At 38.4% G+C, this 20,417-nt stretch overlaps 1 pseudogene; it reads right to left on the minus strand.

Annotated features, from left to right (window-relative positions):
- Positions 1-16,397: 16,397 nt before the first annotated feature.
- On the minus strand, positions 16,398-18,780 carry LOC127427755 (PAT complex subunit Asterix-like; annotated as a pseudogene).
- Between the last annotated feature and the right edge of the window lie 1,637 nt (positions 18,781-20,417).

The following is a 20,417-nucleotide window of genomic DNA, read 5'->3' on the forward strand; positions in this document are numbered from 1 at the left end:
GGCTGGGAAAGGCCACCAAATAAAGATAATTCACTCTATAATAATTAAATTAACGATAAATATAATAAATCAGATAATTCATTACATTATTGTGGCAGATGAGTAAAGCATTGATTAGGAGTGGCTTTCAAAGTCAATATATTGTTTGGTTTGTTTCCATATCATTGAACATAAGCCTATCACTGGCCGTAAATCCTAAAATGACCGTACTTTTTATTTTTTTATAGAATTAATTGCACTGAATTAACATCTTAAATCGACAGCCTGAGTCAAAATACTTTCCCCTTTACCCAGGGCCATAACCACAATATACACTGAGGGGGACAAGTCCCCCCCAATAATCAGGTATGGCCAAATATGACCCCCCCCCCCCCCAATAATTGATATCCTTGTTGCTGTTCTGCTGCAGTCCATTATGCACCACTGTCTAATTGTCATTAAGTTGCTGCAGGAATAACATAACGGTTTAAAAAAACACATATTTAGTGTGCTCAGTAGTCTAACATGCTCATCAATGTCATTTGAGATAGCCAATCAAATCGATGAAGGAGGGAGTCACGGGACTCTAGTTTAAGAAGCCCTGCGGGAAGCCGGGAACTTCGTTGATTATTCCAGCGCCACGCATCAGCAAGCAATTCATTTTAAGAGTGTTAGTGTCATGTAAGATGTAAGTATTTAACTAAACATGCAATATTTGCCCACTGTTTTATGATTAAAATTTTGTACCAACATCATTTGATTCTATCGGAAGATAGAGCTGAGTGTCATGTGCATTGCAATGCTATGAGATGTTGTGTTTGTGAAAAATAGCACCTCAATGAAGCACGTATAAAGAAAATAGAGCAGGGCCTAAAATGGAGCCTTGAGGTACTACACAGGTAATAGATGCAGAAGATGATGAAAAGTTTCCAATCTTAATTGAAAAAGTTCTATCTTTGAGGTAAGAGGCAAACCAATTAGGTGCACTACCCAGAACTCCAACCCACTGCTGTAAACGCTTCAGAAGGATGGTGTGGTCAATCGTGTCAAAGGCCCCACTGAGATCTAGCAAAACTAGAATGGCAGACTTCCCAGAGTCCACAGTCAATAACAAATCATTTGTCACTTTCAGGAGAGCAGACTCAGTGCTGTGTCTTGTTCTGAAGCAGGACTGATATTTGTCTAAAATTCCATTTTTATTTAAAAACGAGGAAAGCTGATGAAAAACAACCTTCTCCGGAATTTTAGAACGAAGAGTATGTTTTGAGATGGGGCGATAATTATTTAGATCTAAAGGATCGAGATTTGCCTTTTTAAGCAGGGGCTGCACCACAGCATGTTTAAAATGGGATTGAACAGTACCATTGATTAGGGAGCTATTTACTATAGACAATATGCAGGGACCAATAGTGTCTAGTGCTTCTACCAGAAGACGTGGAGGAACATCATCCACAGAACGGGAAGCAGGCTTCATATGACAAATGGGAATTTGATTAAATGAGATGAAATTTAAGTTACCTCAGTAAAGTCTACTGGAGAGGGGGAGATGCCAGATCTTATGACATCAATTTTGTTCATGAAAAACTTAAAAATAATTCAAAGGCAGCAGGGGTTGGATCAGGAAATGAGGTGACAACAGGATTAAGTACTGTGTTTATAGCACCGAATAGGATTTTTGGACCATGAGCATTTTTGGAGATTAAATCAGAGAAATAATTTGCTCTGGCAGCTTTAACAGTGTGCTGGTAGTTAAGCATGCTGTCCCTCAATATTTCATAGGATACGTATTTGGAGTTTCTGCCACTCCTAAGAGCACGAGTTTAATTATTGAGCCAGGGCTGTGATCTTGTTTTAGGCCTTTTAGCTTTAATAGGAGCTATTGAGTCCTGGACCACATACTGAATTTAACAGGCAACCAAAACTAGGAGGGGGAGACTCTACAGTACATGCAAGTGGAAAAAAATATAGGCATCAGAAAATGTTTGCTCTAACCCCTAATTAATAGAATGAGCATAACGGCCAGCAGGCCTAGACACCAGTGCTGGATAAGAGAGGACAGTTTTAAAAATAAGAATCTTATGATCAGAGAGGATCATATCTTCTATGTCTACACTTAAAGTAGGATGGCCTAATGATAAAATCAGATCAGGAGTATGACCTTGTTTGTGTGTAGAGCCCAAGACAGACTGAGTGAGATTAAAAGCATCAGTAAGTTCTAAAAACTCCTTAACAAGAGGCTTACACGGACAGCAAACATGAAGGTTAAAATCACCCAGGATCAAAAGCTTATCAGCATTCGGCACAATGAAAGATTCAAAAATCTGAAAACTCCTTTATAAATAGCTTATTATAGTTCAGGGGTCCATGAGTGCACAAAGAACAGAACTACAAGCATCCAACTTAAGCAACTGCACTTCAAAATTAGTAAAGCTTTCTACAGACAATAAGCGACATTTAAAATGATTTTTGAAAAGAGTGGCAACACCCCCACCCCTACCAACTGTCCTTGGAGGACTCACAAAGTTACAGCCATTGGGAGATGCTTCAGACAGCAGAGCGAACCACATACTGAACCACGTCTCAGTTATAAAAAGAAAGTCCAACTCACATGAAGAAAATACAGTAAATCATTATAAATAAATGTATTGTTTGATAAAGATCTTCCGTTTATTAAAGCCATCTTCACTTCAGTAGAATCCGTTGTGTAATCAGCTGATAGATACCGCTGTGTGGAACTGCCAAGTTGTGATTTCGGCAGCGGAGCGTAATCCAAGACTACGAGGTTGCAGAGATTTACTCCTCTCTTATGGATGTGCAGCCCCACTGATGCTCACCTGGACGTCGACGTTGATGATTGAACTGGGAAAACAGGAACAAGGCTTGCGTATCTCTCTTTAAGAGAGCGCAAGGAGAAGAACCAACCATGACAAGCAAGGGTTAGAGACAGGGAACCTCGGACTTGCGGGACCCTGGATTCAAGAGGAACACGGAAACGTCTCCTCACTTGCGCCAAAACTCTGCCTCACTTTCCCTGTTTTCTGTGGCATTTCCTTCTATGGTGAGCACAGTCCCGTATGCGACATATGTCTGTTGGTAGCAGAGTAAGAAACAGAGAATCGGGGAACTTCTGTCCCCCGGAATTCCAACCACAGCGATCCCCAACGGAGGTTTGGATATTAAGAAGGAGATGGCAATCATAAACCAAAATGGATGCAACTTTTTGTGCAGACAAACACACGATCAGGACAACCAAACACAAAACAGGTAGCACAGACACCAGGCGAAGGCTTGCCAACAGACACACTGGCACCATCTTACCAACCTCATGTTAGAGTGGTCTGAAAGGTCAGCTTCTGGCTCAATTAATACTGTGAGTTTGGACTGGACTACCTGTTTGTTCCAACAGTTAAAGACAGTAGGGTCAATAGGACTATTTTTGCATTTCCATTTTGTCCTCCTTCTGGCTCAGAAATACACACTTCATTTTAATGGGTTCCAATTAGAAACTGAAGTCAGCAGAGGATTTCATGGAAGCTGACAAGTTCGTGAGGAGCATGCTCCCACTAATTACAACACAAAAATATAAACAGGCATTTTCAGACAGCTTGTCTGCAAACATACCATTACCTCAGCTACTCTTTTTTTCTATTTGCCTTATTATGTTTCCATCTTGGTCTGAGTTTGTTCCCATTCCATTACAGATTTCAAGTAATATCCATTACCCATAGAGCGCAAGGCATTCATATTCACTAACTGCTGTCAAGTTAGCAATGACATGCACAGCCACACATACCGGTACTGTACACACACGCAGGGTTTAAATGAAGCAGGGGTCATCATTGTGTCCATCATTGTGGCTCTAACACACCCCCACATGATCTGCCCTTCATACTTGAAGATATGATAGGAGATGAACATTTTGTGTGACAGTTTGAGAAGACGTGTTCCCAAGGTTTTAGAGGAGGCATTGAAATGGGGGGACAGACTCACCCTTCCAATTCCAGATTTTTTGTTTTATTTCACTACATTATGAAAGTTAGTCACTGGTGAATAGGGTTGTCACCCATCCCGTGAAATACAGGATCGTCCCGTTTTAAAAATGAAAAGTCGCAGCCTGTATCGAATCAATATGGGACACAGGGCAGATCTACCAGGGTGGCATAGGGTGGCAAATACCACCCTAATAAAAAGCATTGCCACACCATCTGCCACCCCAGCATTAGTATCCATATGTATTAAATATAAATGTAAGTATATTATAGTTGATATTGACATTGTGTAGGGTTTTATTCATGTCAAACTGCCTCAACTCTCACCGAACACACAAATGACTACACAGACCCATACCAGACTCAAATTATAGCAATGGCCAATCACAGCAGCAAATCATGTGATTGATTACAGCAGCAGCCAATCACAGCATCAGACCAATCGCGTACTTTGCTACTGCAGCGTGTGTACAGTGTTTGGGTTTTCACCGATTGAGTTTTTTTTTTGTTTATTTTCTTAACAACCAGAACAGTGACCACATAGAGAAATACATGGAAAAAAAAAAAAAGAGGTAAAAGATGAATTTCTCAGTTGTTTCCAAGTATTCACTCACTGAATGATTACTAGATACATCGCTGTCATTTATGGGTTGAGACGGGTGAGACGTGTCCTCACTACTTAGTTTTTGAAATAGCTTTTGTCAGGTATGTGTATAATCCCGTCTCCAGTTCTGGAGTAGGAGTTTCTATTTCATCTGTGTGTGTTTCGACTGGTGATCTGGCACTGGAATGTGTTATTTTGAATGTTATATGTGTTCATTGCGGCTGTTATCAGTATCTTTAGTGTTAGCAGTTTTTCCGCTCCTCACGCTCTTTTCTGTTTCTCCCACTGTGATGGCATTCTTGGCCATATTGTTTGTGTGTATGTAGAGAATGTGTTGTCTTTTTCTCTTTCTCTCCCTCTCTCTTAATCGCTCTTATGTGTGGGGTATCCAGGTGAGCTGATTGTTGATGGGGCGCACAAGTGCGCAGTGTGTTTCCTCTCTATGTAAACAGAGTGTTTCATGGCCGGGTTGTGTAAAGGGAGACGGGTGTTTGTGAACTGTGTCATCTTGTTCAAAGGTGCTCAGGTGTACATTTACTTTTTTCCGGGTTACCGCTGCTGGTGCGGAGAGTTTGTGGTTGTGGTTGTCGCTGTCTGAAATTCGGAGTTCGCTGTTTTTTCATATACAGAACTGTCAATAAATGTGTGTTTCTGCTACTCTCGTCTCCCCACATCTTTTATTGCATTTTATTTTTAAAGTGTAACACCCATCCACTGACATACAGATGCAACCTCGGTTTATTAAAATAAGAAGTTATATTTGGGAAAATTAGAACACTGAACCTCTAAAGTTACTACTAAATCAGTCATGTTCTTAATCAAATTGCTGATCTATGTATTCATCTACTGACTAACAAAATCCCAAGACTGATAGTAGCAGATGTAGAGATGCAATTACCATATTATGTGAAATATTAATATGGGTGCTTGAATCGGTCATTAAGAATTACTGTTGATCAAAACAGGTCATTTAAAAGAATCTTTTACTGTGCATTAATTCATATTTCAACATAATTAATATTCATGAGTTTTGAAGCACTGCCCCCCACAGTACACTTTTCTGTACAGTTTATATTAATTTAGACCTAACTTTGTGATAATCTTCACTTTCAAATTTATTATTCCAGCTGTTACAAAGGTGATAGGCCTACAGGACTTTATAAGCAGAATAACATGGGATATGCATGCACTCTCCATCCATGGGTACACTTAACACAATAAAAAAAATAAAATAAAAATAAAATGGCCCGCATAAATTAGTGACTTTTAGTCCAGATTGCCAGTTCTAAATGTCAAGCTAAGGAACATTTAGACATTTGAACATTGTTTAATAGACAATCTGGTACTCTGGAGATAGACATGTTGCTATTTATTTTATATTGTTATACAAAAAAAGTTTTTTTTTTTTTTTTTTTTTTTTAATGTTGGCAAATCAGTAGCAAAATGGTTACTATGTGGTTCCTGTGGAAATGCAGTTGTATCAAATTCATGAGCAATTGTAATTTGATAGTGACTCCAGTTAATGAACTAGTGCTTGTTGCAATGAAGTTTGGTACCTTAATCCATTAAAACCAAGCATGGGCACTTGCTTTGGTGTTGCCACCCCTCATAGTCTGCATGCCACTCCCTTGCCACCCCATAAACAAAAATTCTAGATCCGCCTCTGATGAGACACAATTTATCCCGTATTTAAGCTGGTCAGATGGCATCACAGCAAAATCATTCAAGACTGTTAATTTAACCTTGATATAAGCTGTAAATGTTGTAGGTAAGGGACCGTCTAAAAAGTCCAACCATAGTGCTAAAACGTCCTAATACTGTCAGGGGCATCTGAAAAGTCCACATAAGAGACAACTGCTGATTTTAAGGTTAATGCTCTATCAAGTTTTAAATCAACAAAACCAACCTCCTGACCCTGAAGCTTAAAACTAAGCCTAACCGATAGTGTTAGAAAAAGCAAATGTGAGATGAAAAACACAATTGCTGAAGCAACCACGTCATTTTGTGGTGCTTCAGTGACACTTTTGGCTCACATGTCGACTCGCATGATCTTCAGGACTCCTGGTCCTTTACATAGCAAGTGCAACGCTCTAACAGTTGAGCTGCTGCACAATTTGCGCACTCGAGCAAGCTTGTAAATGTAGTTGGTTATGTAAAGCAAACGTTAAAATGTATCACCTAGTCCTGCGCTATAGGTAAAAGTGTTTAGATGTCATAAGATAGCATTGTGTGAGAAACAGGGTGAAAAGTACTTGTTTATGAACTGATAATGTGCCGTTTTACTCATGATTTGTGAAAGGGAATAAAAGACATTGCTGTCCTCAAGGGTTCATTTGATCAGGAAACTGCCATGTAAAAATCATTTCGCAAAAATTGTAGGTTCAAAGAGAGAAAATGTATTGCAAGTCAGAAAACCGCACAGAGAAAATGTTATACTTACTCCCATTGTTTTCTTCTGGCTTGTGGAGTGCTTTGTAACTTATGTGACTGGTGTGCTTTGATGACATCACGGTGGTCCACCAATCCTCCTCTCCTCCTGACTGGGGGCAATAAAGAGTCACTGGTGGGCATCAAAGAGTAAAGTGTCCCATCCGTCACCACATGTTCCCCTCCGTTAGACCTGCTATAGTCGAAAGAGTCATCTTGACATGTTGCATTACTCATGTCATAAACGGTGTGGTAGTAAGTGGGGTTGGCACAAACACTGCTGCCACTGGTGGGAGGATAACTCTGCAGTCTGTGGCCTTGAGGCTGTGCTCTCTCTTTTTGCCACAAGGGCGGCACTCTCTCCATGATCACAGAGGTATCTGCATACATGGGAGACAGCATGGCTCTGTGGGAGGAGAAAGAAAGGGATACATGAAGGAAAATGAGAAAATAGGTGACATGTAATGAAGAGAGAAAGGAAGTTTAATTAAAGAGGCTGCAGAGTTGTTTAAAGAAAACTGCAACAGACCAACGTTAAGTGAAAATAAATTATGCACACCGCCACTGTGATATCTGCTGACAGTGTTTGAAGAAAGTGTCCGCTGTGTAGGAATAAATTAATTTAATATGACATACACAAACTCAACATTCTCTAACACACTTACACATGCACAAAAAAATGCCGAGTGCTACACTTAGGATTTCTGGAGAGATTAGGGTGCGTCACAAGGTCCGATAACACTGCTAATGCTCTGCTATCGAAAGCAAAGCACTGAAGAGGTGACACTGGCTGTAGTGACTTTTCAGAAAGTACAAAGCAGGAAATGGACACTGAGTGCAACAGTCAGGTTACAGATGTAAAATCCCATTCTTTTCCATTGGCAAATTATTTACTAATAAACCTTTAGAGACAGACTAACCGTGAGCTCCGAGGTTGTTAATCAATGGTTTATTCTTCTGTTCAAGCCATCAGTTTGTATTATCATCCACCAGTCAGAGAACCACGGCCAACAAAGGTTTCCTCGCTTCCTAACTACTCCCTCTTAAACGAGGAAAGGATGCAAGGAAAGGAAACGAGGAAGGAATCAAAGCGAGATTTGTAAAATGGAATGTCCTGCTGCTCACTTTAGAGTCCCGTCTTTGCGAAGCAGCATTCAGGACAGAGGAGGGAGGGATTTTATGAAATCCCTATGGAAGAAATGGATGTGGAAAATACTTCCAGAACTAAGATGGCTGCCAATTTGGGCTGACTGTTCCGTTCTATAGACAAAGGGAGTAAAGCACAAGAAAAGGTAAGCACTTTCAGAAAAATATCAATGTAAGAAAGAAAGAATTTAGCGAGATTCACACTACAGTCCTGGTTGTGGCTGTACTCTATGCTGAGAGTTGGGTTGCCAGGCTGTATTTAAGAGGGACACAGCTTGTCTTCCTGATCAGATACTAAAGATGGAACTCGCTAAATCTGCCTCCACTGCTCTTTATTTTTGGCCAATTGATAGAAAAGTCATTCGAATAAGCATGCCAGTGTTCCAACAGGGAATACATGCAGTGAGGTGAAAGAGAAACAGAATACATCCGGAAAGGCCTTCACGCATTTTTACATCCCTTCCTGGAGCCTGACAACATTGTAAAATTTGTGTTTTTGTATTTTCAGTCAGGAACACTTCTCTTCCTCATTTAAAGAGTTTGATACATCAGCTGCTTCCAGGACGACAAAGGAACCCGTCTTTGCTTTCTTTCCTAAAGAGACAACACCATCAATCTCATTGTAATAGCAAGGTAAAGCATATGCATAACTACACAAAAGAAATAAAAAAATAAAAAACAATAATTTTATTTCATTTTCATCATTATGTGTTACAGAAAGTGGCCATTTGTGTGGGTTGTAACTCCATTGCACCAGCCTCACCATTGTGTGGGTGTGTATGAATGCATGCAATTAGGGTGACATTTACAAAGTTCTCTAGAACACAAAAACTTGCCCATAGAAATAATGGCCCACTCCAGAGAACATCTGATTTTGGATTTGACCAGATCATTTCTCTCTTAATATACTATACCTAATGTATATGCATTCAGATGCCTATTAAAAGTGAATATTATGGTGAACTGTAATCAGAAATTGTTGACAAAATTAAAGTCTGAGCCAGTTTTAATGCTGACATACAGTATGTGTTACTAGAGGAAATGCAAGAAACAATACAATGATTTGCTGCAGTACCCCTCAGTGCATAAATAACCTACCCTATTCTGTAATACATGGAACAGCAAACGACTGTCAGCAGATCATCAAGGGAAAGTTCACCCCAAAATTTTAATTCTCTCATCATTTACTCGCCCCCATCCCATTCCAGATGTGTATGGCTTTCTTTCCTCTGTAGAACAGAAATGAAGATTTTTAGAATAATGTCTCAGCTCTGTAGATCCATTCAATGCAAGTGAATGGTGGCCAGAACTTTGAAGCTCCAAAAAGCAAATAAAGGTAGCACAGAAGTAATCCATACGACTCCAATGGTTAAATTCATGTCTTGAGAAGCGATATGTTCGGTGTGAGAGAAGCAGATCAAAATGTAAGTCCTTTTTACTATAAATTCTCCTCTCTGCCAAGTAGGGGGTGATATGCACAAAGATTGTGAGTCACCAAAGATAAAAAATAAAGAATATGAAAGTAGAGATTTATTGTTAAAAAAATTACTTAAATATTTACCTGTTTCTCACCCACACCAATCATTTCACTTCTGAAGATATAGATTAGTGATGGGTCGTTCATGAACGACTCAGAAGAACGAGTAGTCTCAGAGAGTGATTAGTTCATTTTGTGTTGGCCGCGCATGTGCATTGCACAACCTCCGTTCATTTGTTACGCGACACAACTCGTTCGTTCTTTTGTCACATGACAGCCGTATACACTATGCATCACTCACACAGGGGGGATTTGTCTATTGAAAATGTAACAGTTGAATTCAGTTCTGCTCAAATGAACGAAATGAACAAAATGTCTTGAATAAAGATTCGTTCATTTTGCTGAACGAGACTCAAAGATCCAAGTCAGTAAAATGATCCATTCTTCCCATAACTAATATAGATTTAACCACTGGAGTATTATTGATTACTTTTATGCTGCTTTCATGTCCTTTTTGAACCTTCAAAGTTCTGGTCACCATTGACTTGCATTGTGAAGACCTACAGAGCTGAGATAGTCATCTAAAAATCTTTGTTTGTGTTCTTCAGAAGCAGGGGCGTAGCAGTCATTTTAAAAGTAGGGGGGACACAGCTGTCAGTAGGTGGCTCGCACAGACTCAACACTTACAGTGCCGTATTAATATATTACAGTATATATTAACATATAAGTATTATATTAATATGTACATATTATTTACTTTTAATATTTGTAGTATTTTAAAGATTCAAGTATTGCAAAATAATTGCAAAATTTGGCAAAATTAGCTGCAAGAATAAAGGGCATCTTGTGGAGCACTTGCTTCTGTTTCACACATGACAGTAAAAGACTGAGCACAAGCTGGTCCTGAATAAATTATTTAATCAGTTACAATAATGACAACTGTGCATGTGCACAATTTTATTTATTTGCTTGTGCATTGTGGGATTTAAATGTATCCAAGTGGCTCGAGTGTTTTGACAACGTTCACCAAATTTCGTTCGGATCCATTTAATGATTCAGTGACCATTTCTGGTGATGCCAGAAGGTGGTGACAAATGTGTGTCTTGTGTGAAATGAGTTAGTCACTGAATCAACGATCAAAAGAAAATTTTAATCCTTTAAAATTTGTATGTCTACAATTTATTAGAAATTTTAAGCATTGTAAGAACAAAGCAAATGTATAAATTCCCTACAGTTTGTGAGCTGCCGAGCATGACTTTATCAAAAGACAACAATAATAATCTTATAATAATAGTTTCAATAATGTCCGTACGTTTTCATGTATATAAAAGCGTGTCTACATATCTATGGACTTCAATGTTAAGTGTTACAAAAACACAGCAGATCTATCTTTTTTTCCTACAGTTTGTCAACTGCACACCAACATAGAGGTAAAAAACAGGATCTGATATTAAAAATAGCTTTACATATTTAACACAGATCTAGTCATCTGCTTAAATTGGCTAAAAGAACCGATCAAACTATTACCTCACAAACATAATGTAAAAAACATAACTTAATGAAGACTCATGCGCTGATATAAACTCCACTTACAATGTGCACTTAAAAGACGGATTGTCCTTTGTTTTTATTCTGCAGTGCATTTCATTTAATGCTGCCAATCAAGAACGATATGCCGACAAATATCTCTCATTTGTGTGTTCCTCATCTCTAGATTATTCATTTAGATCAACATCAATGCCGATTAAATACATGGATAAATGAGCATTGTTGAAAGCAGCTTTGTAGAAATGAACGGAGCCGTGTTGATTAGACTGTCTGACTGATGGCGTATTACGTAAAGGTTGTTTCGGCTCATGAAACTCACCTGTGATTGGCTGGATGGTCGCTCAATCAGCCTAAAGTAACAAAATGCAAAGAATACTGTATACAAATACACCATTTGGACTCAGTATGGGTTTAGCTTGGAAAAGTGCAGGCGACAAAAATCACCTTTTTAAAGAGTGCGGGGGACCTGTCCACCACGTCCCCCGTGGCTGCTACGCCCATGTTCAGAGGAAAGTCACACACATCTGGGATGGCATGAGGTTGAGTAAATGATGAGAGAATTTTCATTTTTGGGTGATCTATCCCTATCAGCATGACAAAAAGCACTGAATTCAACCAAATAAACCTTAAGATTAAATATCCTCCTTAGACTATCATTCAGCACAGATATTCAAGGTACGGACCAAAAACAAATTATTATGTATAATATAAATAAACAATGCAAAGATAAAATGTAAAAATAATAATAATAATGAGATTTTTTCACAGACACTCACCTGAGAGGGTTGTGCTTTTTCTGAGGAGAACCTGGAATGTGGACTGGTCCGGATCACCTTCAGTTTAAAACTGACAAAACTACCGATAAAACTCCACAAACTGAATGGTCCAAAGACCTTTTTCTCAGACCAGGAGCATTCTGCCTCTAGGTGTTTCTGTTGGACAAAACTGGCAATTACGTGACTCCCTCTGGCTAATCTTATGATTCATGTCAGATGTGACACTGAAGGCTCTCGAGAAGCGACTATATGTGGTGTGAGACCTGCATGCGCTGATTATGAAGAGGCTCGTAACAGATACGTGACATTATACGGGCACTGAGTGTCGCGGATTAAAAATACACATACATCTTTGACTGCAGCTGCTGCGGGTGGGCGATAGACCACTGGATAATGTGCATTTTATTTGTTTTTCTTCCTGAAACCCGAAATGACGTGCCAACGAAATGAATGAGCTGCTGAATTAGAATAAATTATAATCGTGTTGATTTGTTATGTATCATTTGCATTATATGGGTTGTATGGATCGTGCCAAACGTGATATTTAGCAATAGAGTAAATATTACTCAGATGATGGTAAAATCCTGATTCAGCGTCTTGACCCCTGATTTATCAGTGGTCTTGACCGCTAATAGCATATAAAACACTCTTCACATGAAATCAAAGACATACAGAGAGATAGATCATCATTATGGTTGTGGACGAGTGTGCCTCTTGCATACGACACGGAGTATTTCTAAAGAGTCTAATACCAAAATGCATGACACAGTAATTATATAGCGTATATAAGAATAACTGCATTAATTCTACTCTAATGTAAAATTCTTTCAAATGCATCCCTCTTATTGATAATTCGATTTTTCTAAACAGAGATGCGTTATCACATGGAAGGATGCATTTGTCAGATACAAATTTCAAGCAAGTCTGTAAATCATCTGAAAGCAAATGACCCGCTAAACTGTATACATCCACTGATATATACAGTATACAGGACTGGATCGCTAACGCAACGGTAAACTGCCAGCATGAGGGGAAGCCACCAGAAGTGTTCAAACGCCCATCTTGGTATGCCCAAACTGTCATAGAGCGTCAATGACTGACAGGCGGATAAGTATGGAGTTATATATGTGGCAAAATTATATTTTGAGCGCACAAACATGTTCTGTGCACGCAAGATATTTTGAGCATGCAAGTTGATATTTTGAGTGCAAAAAAGTAATTTGGCACGCGCAAGATGATATTTTGATCGCAAAAACAATTTCTGTGCGCAAGATATTTGAGTGTGCAAGTTGATATTTTGAGTGCAAAAAAGTAATTTGGCACACGCAAGATGATATTTTGAACGCACAAAAATGATCTGTGCGCGCAAGATATTTTGAGTGTGCATGTTGATATTTTGAGTGTAAAAAAGTAATTTGGCATGCGCAACATGATATTTTGATCGCAAAAATGTTTTCTGTGCACGCAAGATATTTTGAGCATGCAAGTTGATATTTTGAGTGCAAAAAAGTAATTTGGCACGCACAAGATGATATTTTGATCGCAAATTTTTTTTTTCTGTGCGCAAGATATTTTGAGTGTGCAAGTTGATATTTTGAGTGCAAAAAAAGTAATTTGGCACGTGCAAGATGATATTTTTATCACACAAAAATGTTCTGAGCACGCAAGATATTTTGAGCGTGCAAGTTGATATTTTGAGTACAAAATTTTTTTCTGTGCGTTCAAGATATTTTGAACGTGCAAGTTGATATTTTGAGCGCACAAAAATGTTCTGTGCACACAAGATAGTTTGAGCGCAAAAAAGTAATTTGGCACACGCAAGATGATATTTTGATCGCAAAAAAATGATCTGTGCGCGCAAGATATTTTGAGCATGCAAGTTGATATTTTGAGTGCAAAAAAGTAATTTGGCACGCACAAGATGATATTTTGATCGCAAATTTTTTTTCTGTGCGCAAGATATTTTGAGTGTGCAAGTTGATATTTTGAGTGCAAAAAAAGTAATTTGGCACACGCAAGATAGTTTGAGCGCAAAAAAGTAATTTGGCATGCGCAAGATGATATTTTTATCGCACAAAAATGTTCTGTGCACACAAGATAGTTTGAGCGCAAAAAAGTAATTTGGCACTCACAAGATGATATTTTGATCGCAAAAAAAATGATCTGTGCGCGCAAGATATTTTGAGCATGCAAGTTGATATTTTGAGTGCAAAAAAGTAATTTGGCACGCACAAGATGATATTTTGATCGCAATTTTTTTTTTCTGTGCGCAAGATATTTTGAGTGTGCAACTTGATATTTTGAGTGCAAAAAAAGTAATTTGGCACACGCAAGATGATATTTTTATCGCACAAAAATGTTCTGAGCACGCAAGATATTTTGAGCGTGCAAGTTGATATTTTGAGTGCAAAATTTTTTTCTGTGCGTTCAAGATATTTTGAACGTGCAAGTTGATATTTTGAGCGCACAAAAATGTTCTGTGCACACAAGATAGTTTGAGTGCAAAAAAGTAATTTGGCACGCGCAAGATGATATTTTAAGCGCACAAAAATGATCTGTGCGCGCAAGATATTTTGAGCATGCAAGTTGATATTTTGAGTGCAAAAAAGTAATTTGGCACGCGCAAGATGATATTTTGAGCGCACAAAAATGATCTGTGCGCGCAAGACATTTTGAGCATGCAAGTTGATATTTTGAGTGCAAAAAAGTAATTTGGCACACGCAAGATGATATTTTGAGCGCACAAAAATGATCTGTGCGCGCAAGATATTTTGAGCATGCAAGTTGATATTTTGAGTGCAAAAAAGTAATTTGGCATGCACAAGATGATATTTTGAGCGCACAAAAATGTTCTGAGCACGAAAGATATTTTGAGTGTGCAAGTTGATATTTTGAGTGCAAAACAGTAATTTGGCATGCGCGAGATGATATTTTGAGTGCAAAAAAAAAATGTTTTCTGTGCGTGCAAGATATTTTGAGCATGCAAGTTGATATTCTGAGTGCAAAAAAGTAATTTGGCATGCACAAGATGATATTTTGAGCGCACAAAAATGTTCTGTGTGCAAGATATTTTGAGTGTAGGGGGGCCTGGGTAGCTCAGTGGTAAAATACGCTGGGTACCACCCCTGGAGTTCGCTAGTTCGAATCTTGTGCTGAGTAACTCCAGCCAGGCTTCCTAAGCAACCAAATTGGCCCGGTTGCTAGAGAGGGTAGAGTCACATGGGGTAACCTCCTCGTGGTCACCATAATGTGGTTCGTTCTTGGTGGGGCGCGTGGTGAGTTGAGCGTGGATGCTGCGGTGGGTGGTGTGAATCACTACGTGACCACAAGGACTTAAAAGCACATTGGGAACTGGGCATTCCAAATTAGAGAGAAAAGGAAAAAAGTTGAAATTTTGAGTGCAAAAAAGTAATTTGGCACATGCAAGATTATATTTTGAGCGCACAAAAATGTTATGTGCATGCAAGATATTTTGAGCAAGCAAGTTGATATTTTGAGTGCAAAAAAGTAATTTGGCACGCACAAGATGATATTTTGATCGCAAAATTTTTTTTCTGTGTGCAAGATATTTTGAGTGTGCAAGTTGATATTTTGAGTGCAAAAAAAGTAATTTGGCACGTGCAAGATGATATTTTTATCGCACAAAAATGTTCTGAGCACGCAAGATATTTTGAGCGTGCAAGTTGATATTTTGAGTGCACAAAAATGTTCTGTGCACGCAAGATAGTTTGAGCGTGTAAGTTGATATTTTGAGTGCAAAAAAGTAATTTTGCACGCGCAAAATGACATTTTGAGTGCACAAAAAATTTTTTGCACACACAAGCTCAAGGTCTGTGCCGAGTTTGTTGGATGATAGCTTGAAATCTCATAAACGCTAAATAATTCATAATAAAACACTTATTTAATACTTATGCCTGCACATAAATTTACAAAGAATCAAGAGGAATAGACATAAAAAAATAAATAAATAAATAAATAAATAAAAATAAAATATCTGTAGGCTCTAGTAAATGAAGTCATTTACATAATCTGCAACGTTTGACAGCAATTATTCTAAACTATAAAAGAAAACTTTAAATTGACGATCTGGAGATCAACAAACATTAGTAATAAACTGAGACTAAGTCACTTATGTTAATAAAAAATACAGCCACAAAGCAGTGTTTAAAGCGGAGCACAAAACTGTCATTTATTTCCCAAATCATTCATAGTTTATTATATATTTAGCAGTGTGTGGTCAAAGCACACATAAAAAAACTGACCGGCAACTAGAGAGCACAGAGTAAATTTAAAAAGGTCAAACAGGAGCTACACTGGGCAATTTTTCATCCTCTGATTGGCCAGCTGGGGTGACGTCCCTGTGTTCCAGAAGGACAGTAGGAGGATCAGCTGGTTCTTTCTGGCTCTCATTCCTTCCCCGCTAAGATGGCCCACTGGGTCTGGATTATTTGTTACCACGGCGGTGACATGGGCTGTGGGTTCTGCAAATACGACATCACGACAGCAGATATGGACAACCTGAAGGGAAGAACATACGTTTAATGTGACATTTACAGTATATTCAAAGTATTCAGACCCCTTCATTTTTTTCACATTTTGTTATGTTACAGCCTTATGCTAAAATGCTTTAAATTATTATAATTTTTTTCCACATCAATCTACACTCCATACCCCATAATTACAAAGCAAAAACTAGATTTTTTTATAACTTTGCAAATGTATTAAAAAGAAAAAACTGAAATATCACATTGACATAAGTATTCAGACCCTTAACTCTGTACTTAGTTGCAGCCTCAAGTCTTTTTGGGTATGATGTGACAATCTTTGCACACCTGGATTTGGGGATTTTCTGCCATTCTTCTCTGCAGATCCTCTCAAGCTCCATCAGGTTGAATGGGGAGCATCGGTGCACAGCCATTTTCAGGTCTCTCCAGAGATGTTCAATTGGGTTTAAGTCCGGGCTCTGGCTGGGCCACTCAAGGACATTCACAGAGTTGTCCCAAAGCCAGGCTTGCGTTGTCTTGGCTGTGTGCTTAGGGTCACTGTCCTGTTGGAAGGTGAACCTTCGGCCCAGTCTGAGGTCCTGAGCACTCTGGACCAGGTTTTCATTAAGGATCAGTTTTCCTTCAACCCTGACCAGTCCCCCAGTCCCTGATGCTGGAAAACATCCCCACAGTATGATGCTACCACCACCATGTTTCTCACAGTCTGAGAGTCCTTTGGGTGCTTTTTTTGCAAATTCCAAGCGGGCTTTCGTGTGTTTTGCACTGAGGAGAGGCTTCCGTCTGGCCACTCTGCCATAAAGCCCAGATTGGTGGAGTGTTGCAGTGATGGCTGTCCTTCTGCAAGTTTCTCCCATCTCCACACATGATCTCTGGAGATCAACCAGAGTGACCATCGGATTCTTGGTCACCTTTCTTACCAAGGCCCTTCTCCCCCGATTGCTCAGTTTGGCCGGGCGGCTAGCTCTAGGAAGCTCCAAATTTCTTCCATTTAAGAATTATGGAGGCCATTCTTGGGAACCTTCAATGCAGCTGAAATGTTTTTGTAGCCTTCCCCAGATCTGTGCCTGGACACAATCCTGTCTCTGAGATCTGCAGGCAGTTCCTTTGACCTCATGGCTTGGTTTTTGCTCTGATATGCATTTTCAGCTGTGAGACCTTATATAGACAGGTGTGTGCCTTTCCAAATCACGTCCAATCAATTGAATTTGCCACAGATGGACTCCAATCAAAGTGTAGAAACATCTAAAAAATGATCCAGAGAAATGGGATGCACCCGAGCTAAATTTCAAGTGTCATAGCAAAGGGTCTGAATACTTATGTCAATGTGATATTTCAGCTTTTTATTTTTAATAAATTTGTAAAGTTATCAAAAATCTGTTATTTGCTTTGTCATTATGGGGTATGGAGTGTAGATTGATGTGAATTTTTTTGTTTGTTTTTTTAAAGGCTGCAACATAGCAAAATATGAAAAAATGAATGGGTCTGAATACTTTATTAATGCACTGTATATCCAGAGGCATTACATTTATGTTCAATTTATTCAGGTAGGTAAAATGTAACATCTCTAAAAAGATCTAGTGTAAGACTGTTTAAGCAGAGATTTTCAAATAAGAGGAATGAACATATAACAAGCAAGCATAAACAACTCACATGAAGCTGCTCATTCTTTGGTGTCTTCTGAGCTTCGCGAAATGGCAAAACTGATGAACTGCAATCCACGTGCACCATTTAAGCTGCCAACAGAACACAAAATACACCACAATTTTAACATTACACAAAAATGGCTTTTTTAAAAGATATAAAGCATTGATCATGTTTTAATCATAGACAAAGGAGACGTACACAGCACAGTGACTTTAAAAGACATTCACTGTTGTCTGTAAACACAGGTGTTTATCTAGGTGAGTGTGAGCTCTGCACATACAGAAGATCATGCCCAGCAGGTTCATGTAATCCGGGGTAGGGTCTTCCAGTGTGGGGTTCGTTTCTATGTTGGGAGGCTTGTAGCTATAAATAAAACACAGTATGGCATGAATATTAATTAATTAGCCATTTTATTATGACTCTTTATTTTCATATTATATACAGTATATTGGACATAAACTTCATGTTTCTTTTTCTTTCTTTTTTTTAAATAGGAGAAAGAGAGTGTAGTATATAGCAAGCATTTATAAAATAAACAGACATAATATACAAAGCCTAAATGTCCCAACAGTAATTAAACATCAATTATATATATATATATATATATATATATATATATATATATATATATATATATATATATACATTTTATATGTTGTGTATCTGCCATGTTGTTCATGGTCATAATTTAAAAATAAATACATTTAAAAAATAATGTCTTTTATTTGGGGGGGGGGGATTTTCTCCCCTTTTCTCCCCAATTCCCAATGCGCTCTAAGTCCTCGTGGTGACGTAGTGACTCACCTCAATCTGGGTGGTGGAGGATAAATCTCAGTTGCCTCCACGTCTGAGACCGTCAATCCGTGCATTTTATCACGTGGCTTGTTGAGCGCGTTACCGCGGAGATGTAGCGGGTGTGGAGGCTTCACGCTGTTCTCCACGGCATCCACACACAACTCACCACGCACCCCACCAAGAGCGACAACCACATTATAGCGACCATCAGGAGGTTAAACCAACGTGACTCTACCCACCCTAGCATCCGGGCCAATTGGTTGCTTAGGAAGCCTGACTGGAGTCACTCAGCACGCCCTGGATTCGAGCTTGCAACTTCAGGTGTGGTAGTCAGCATACTTGCTGAGCTACCCAGGCCCCCCCAAAAAATATCTTAAAGGGATTTGGAGCAGTCAGCTAACAGCTGATCTATGGCCCTGTCCCAATACCCACACTTGCGGTCTTGCCCACTTGAGTGTGCGTGCACGCGACAGGAAGTAAATGTTCAAGACTGTCCCATGTCTAAAACATGCCAAAGCTCAGTGCACTTAACCCACACTAAATCCACACTAGTGCGAATACTGCTTCGGAGCAGTGTATTTTTCGCCATGATGACGTCAAGGGAAGCTTTTAAACATAAGATATTTATTATAATCAGATAGTGAAACTTAAGTGTAGCATATATTTATTTTAGTATAAATGAAAGTATTCAACATGATATAACGTGTTTAGGATGACTTAACAGCAGCATCATAATTACAAAATATTATTTATGTGTATATTTTTATACCTCTATGTTATCCTTCTCGCCCAGTAATCACCTTATTTTGTTTGTTCTTGCCTAATACTGCTGGTGATTTTATTCATTTATCAGCCAGTGTGGCATACAATATGCAGTCTAGTAAATGTTGTTTTAAAATTAAAAATGTATGAACTACCACCACAGGTTCTTTCTCATCTTTATGTATTTAAAATATATGCTTTTTATTTTTTTGTATGAAACCACATACTGATAATTTGTGTAAAGCAGTCTTTGGTCGTCTATATAAATGACAAGCCAAAGCATATAATTTAAATGGTTTGTATGAGTAGCTATTAATGGATCACAAAGGTTTATAGAATAGAGTTTATTTATTTTTTTATTTTTTTATTAAGTTTTATTTAGTGTATTGAGAAACAAAGTAGAAAGAAATTGCTTATATTTCATATTTGACAGCAGTTATTGAAGTTTATTGGCGGTTGGCAAACCAGCTTTTGGTGCATTACTGCCACCAACTGGACAGGAGTATGGAGCGCCGAAAGAAACAATAAGTATTTCTTCATGATAAATTATTTATTATGTGAGTATGGTATTTAAATAATGCTATATAAGCCTGTTACTCTGAGACAATGTAGTATATGCTTTTCCTTGTCCTGGGCCACTTTTAAGAAGACTTTGCATTGTGATGTTGGCTACACCCACTGATCTATATATATATATATATATATATATATATATATATATATATATATATATATATATATATATATATATATATACAGATCAGT

The sequence above is a fragment of the Myxocyprinus asiaticus genome, chromosome 37 (genome assembly GCF_019703515.2).
Source record: "Myxocyprinus asiaticus isolate MX2 ecotype Aquarium Trade chromosome 37, UBuf_Myxa_2, whole genome shotgun sequence".
Classification (NCBI taxonomy): Eukaryota; Metazoa; Chordata; class Actinopteri; order Cypriniformes; family Catostomidae; genus Myxocyprinus; species Myxocyprinus asiaticus.